Genomic DNA, 4,921 nt, shown 5'->3' with positions numbered 1-4,921 from the left:
TCTCTCTCTCTCCCCCCCCTCCCTCCTCCCCCACCTCTCTCTCTCTCTCTCTCTCTCTTGCCCAACCTCCTCTCTCCCCCTCCCTCCTCCCCCCACCCCTCTATCTCTCTCTCTCTCTCGCCCAACCTCTCTCCCCCTCCCTCCTCCCCCCACCTCTCTCTCGCCCAACCTCTTCTCTCCCCACTCCTTCCCTCCCTCCCTCCTCCCCCACCTCTCTCTCTCTCCCTCTCTCTCGCCCAACCTCCTCCCTCCCTCCTCCTCCCCCCACCCCTCTCTCTCTCTCTCTCTCTCCCTCTCTCTGAGGACAGTAAACGTGTTGTCCTTGCCCTATGCATGCATCCTCCTCGTCCGTCGGTCAGTGCTGTGGCTAGATATTATTTTTCCATATAATTTACGGATACACATGCAGTCATGCACTGATGCACAGAATTCACCAGGATACCCGTTTCTTTGACAACACGGTAAGCTGTCCTTGTATAGGCCTATTTATTCTCTTTTTAGAATAAAATGGTGGTTACCTATAGCTCCCGCCGGTGAGTTTGGTTTGACGTCGAACATTTGCAGGCAGCCCTATCAGCCTACAACTGTTCTTAGCATCCCATGCAGCTGCGTGGTGTTGTTGTTGTTGAGTGTTGTTGAGTGTTTCCCCCGCCTCGTCGGTTTCCTTTTATTAAGTTACATTTAGGCTACTAATAGGCCTACTACTCTCATCTAACTAGACAACAAAACAGCCCAAAGTATGAGTTGCGCAGCGTGATTGAGTCAAAGTTGGACTGTCAAAAACTGGTTCTTCGTGTCCAGAGACGGAGACAGTATACACTTTCACTTTGTCGCTCATCAGAAGTTCAGAAGCTTGTGGTTTCATGTTGTTGTAAAGCCTACCCGTAAAACTAGTCACTCTTCAAACATTAGATTAAAATTAATTGTATTAAGCTCCTTGTAAAGTTAACACATGATGGAAGGCGACTTCGACACGATTTAGACCATTTTTGTATGAGACTGCGAATTCTGCGATGGGAGCTATTGGGGTGGGGGGGTCCCTCGGCTCCCTCTAGCATAAACAATTTTCAAACGGGGGTCCGCGGCCAAATAGATATCAATTAAGGGGCCCTTGACATTAAAAAAAATGTTTGTGAAACAGCTTAGCTGAGTGAGGCTTTATTCAAGACCTTTAACAGTAATAATGTAGACAGCATTGTTTGAGAGATGCCGCTGGGCGCATTAGCAGCAGTGAAGCGGATCACGCTTGTGTGTACACAACCCGCAGGTGGGGTTCAACACACACACGCACACGCACACGCACACACACACACACACACACACACACACACACACACACACACACACACACACACACACACACACACACACACACACACACACACACACACACACACACACACACACACAGTTCCGGGTGCCATGTGCTGCAGCTGACCTGCCGTAGACCACCTGCTCAGCAGGGGTTACTGAGTAAACCTCCAATCTCTTTAATTACCTGCGGCTCATATGGACACTAAAGCCAGGCGCCTCTGTAGATTGACTCCGGTATCTCTACTGATGCGGCTTATATAGTGTCTGAAATATTTCTTTAAAGTTGGAGTGCCGTGATTTTTATCCCACCCTAAAACATGATCTTCAGGTATTATTATTATATATAAGGAGGAAGCGTTTTAAAAAAAGTGTACAGTATTTGTTAAAATGTTGTTTTAATGTAGACACGCCCACCAGTTCTTAAAGGACCACTTCACCACTTTTCAACCTATCTTCATATAGTAGGTCCTCACAAATAATCATCGCAATTTTTTTCTACTGTGGGCTGTGATCAGTTCAGTATTAGTGAGGACCTATTATATGAATATAGGTTGAAAAGTGGTGAAGTGTCCTTTAAGTAAGTAAGTTATAGTTATTTAAAAAGTACATGCCCCATAGACACAGGCCCGAAGTAAGATGGCCGCCACGTAGTGACGTCGCTTGACTCGCTCTCCATTGAGCCATCTAGCCTTTCTTATGGGCGCATTCGGAAATAGCGCACTGAGCGCACTGTGCAATGCAAACTAATAGGCTAATGAGAATCTGCGTCCTCAACTTCGTCTTCAATGTTTGTGATTACACAAACACCCCCTGCTATTCATTTCAGTGGAAGTTGCTCAGTGGCGTTTTGAAGCACCCGGAAGACTGCCGGAAGTATAATTATAACTCAATGGATCGAGCGAGCGGTAGTTTAGTTTAGCCTAGCCTAGCCCCGGACCTCAATTTTGAGTGTTCTGAACATGTCTACATTGCATGCATGCTTTAATGCTAATTGTGCCGTTGTTTAAATAGTTGAATGGTCCTTTTGAATAGAATTGCCTGTACTGTATACTTATCCAACACCTGCCTCTTGGAGGCCTGGGAGTATGTGTGGTGTGTGCATTTGTATTTGTGTGTTGCACCTACCATAGTGTGTGTGTGTGTGTGTGTGTGTGTGTGTGTGTGTGTGTGTGATCTCTCCCCTCGTGTCATGTTTGTTCAGAGGGTTGTGGTCTGGCGTTGGCACCTGGTGAGCAGAAACACTGACCCTGTGTCTGCCGACTGTCTGTCTCATATGAATCTACCTTTACTTAGATAACAGTGCAAATTGAACCCAACATCCATTCATACACCCTCAGGACTAGGTTAGACATACCATTGGTCCGATATCTCATACCCTCACCCTAAGCCTAAACTCCCATGGGGCAGCACACCTAAACCTAACCGTAACCCTCTCCCAACCTTTAACGCACCCCTCACCAACCTTAATCTGGCCGTTTTAACGCACCCTCACCAACCTTAATCTGGCCGTTTTAACGCACCCTCACCAACCTTAATCTGGTCGTTTTAACGCACCCCTCACCAACCTTAATCTGGCCGTTTTAACGCACCCCTCACCAACCTTAATCTGGTCGTTTTAACGCACCCTCACCAACCTTAATCTGGTCGTTTTAACACACCCTCACCAACCTTAATCTGGCCGTTTTAACGCACCCCTCACCAACCTTAATCTGGTCGTTTTAACGCACCCTCACCAAACTTAATCTGGTCGTTTTAACGCACCCTCACCAACCTTAATCTGGTCGTTTTAACGCACCCTCACCAACCTTAATCTGGTCATTTTAACGCACCCTCACCAACCTTAATCCGGTCGTTTTAACGCACCCTCACCAACCTTAATCTGGTCGTTTTAACGCACCCTCACCAACCTTAATCTGGTCGTTTTAACACACCCTCACCAACCTTAATCTGGTCGTTTTAACGCACCCTCACCAACCTTAATCTGGTCGTTTTAACGCACCCTCACCAACCTTAATCCGGTCGTTTTAACACACCCTCACCAACCTTAATCTGGTCGTTTTAACGCACCCCTCACCAACCTTAATCTGGTCGTTTTAACGCACCCTCACCAACCTTAATCCGGTCGTTTTAACGCACCCTCACCAACCTTAATCTGGTCGTTTTAACGCACCCTCACCAACCTTAATCTGGTCGTTTTAACACACCCTCACCAACCTTAATCCGGTCGTTTTAACACACCCTCACCAACCTTAATCTGGTCGTTTTAACGCACCCCTCACCAACCTTAATCTGGTCGTTTTAACGCACCCTCACCAACCTTAATCTGGTCGTTTTAACGCACCCCTCACCAACCTTAATCCGGTCGTTTTAACGCACCCCTCACCAACCTTAATCCAGTCCTGACTATTGGTTGTCGGCTCTCAATTTCCCACTCTCAGCTTCCCAAACAACAACACTCTCTGTTTCTAGCGCAACAGCTCCACTTTATCACCTATTGGTACCCTAAACATACAGACACATACAGACATAGGGAGAGACGGACATTGCTGTTCCTTGGAGTGGCTGCACCACTCAAAAATAATAGAGAGATAATTTAAATAGAGACACAGCAAGGACAGCGAGACAGAAATGGAGAGAGAGAAAGAGAACAGAGCACACCTACAAATCCTGTTCATTTAATTTAGAGACTAAACATCTTTACACGTAGAGTTCAGGATGTTTGAGTGGTGCCTCGTAACTATGTGTGTCCCTACAGTATGTACAGTATGTTATTGTGTACGCGCCCAAGCACATGAAACACCTCGCTAATACCACTGGATGGCACTGTTGACACACACACACACACACACACACACACACACACACACACACACACACACACACACACACACACACACACACACACACACACACACAAAGGCCAGGGAGGCGTACAATAACAATATAGTATGTACGAGTACAGTCAAGAACAGTACAGCACCACTCACTTCAGACGGGTCTGATTTTTGTTTAATGGTCCATTTCTTACCTCTCAAGTAGGGATGCACCGATGTATCGGCCACATAATTGGTATCGGCCGATATTTGCTGTTATCGATCAATATATATCGATATCAGCAAATAAAGCTGACATTAACAGTTGATTAGGCAAACAGTGTGACACAGAAAATTACAGACAAAGCCCACTGATGATGCAACATTATTAAAGGAAACCGTCGTATAAGCCAAGGCAAAAGAAGGAAGAAGTGTGTCGATGGAGACATTACCACACACTAAACAGACACAATTTCTCGCCTTCCTCTTTCTGATAAGATGCTCCTCAAAAAATGCACTCGAAATCCAGAGGAGGGAAGCTACTCACTGCCTGTTTGAGGTCAAAGTGCGACAGACCAATGTTTTTGTTGATTCCAATGCTGCCCGTTGTTTACAGTAAAGTCTGAGAAGAGGAGGGTAGAGGGGGCACAGGGAGAAGAGGAGGGTAGAGGGGGCAGGAGGAGAAGAGGAGGGTAGAGGGGGCACAGGGAGAAGAGGAGGGTAGAGGGGCACAGGGAGAAGAGGAGGGTAGAGGGGCAGGAGGAGAAGAGGAGGGTAGAGGGGGCAGGGGGAGA

General features: G+C 46.8%; 1 protein-coding gene across 2 annotated transcripts in view; it reads left to right on the top strand.

The window, feature by feature from the left end:
* Positions 1-290: 290 nt before the first annotated feature.
* The window catches only part of LOC310857937 (genetic suppressor element 1-like), a 47,950-nt gene continuing 43,319 nt past the window's right edge, over positions 291-4,921 (top strand). For both annotated transcript variants that reach the window (XM_083763962.1, XM_083763964.1), the window contains exon 1: positions 291-461. The gene's annotated coding sequence lies outside the window, so the exon portion shown is untranslated. The remainder of the gene's footprint in view (positions 462-4,921) is intronic.

Source organism: Protomyctophum parallelum, assembly GCF_964188405.1.
Source record: "Protomyctophum parallelum genome assembly, chromosome: 4".
In the NCBI taxonomy this organism is placed as follows: Eukaryota; Metazoa; Chordata; class Actinopteri; order Myctophiformes; family Myctophidae; genus Protomyctophum; species Protomyctophum parallelum.
The sequence above is the reverse complement of the archived record's forward strand: the minus strand, read 5'-3'. Positions and strand labels throughout refer to the sequence as shown.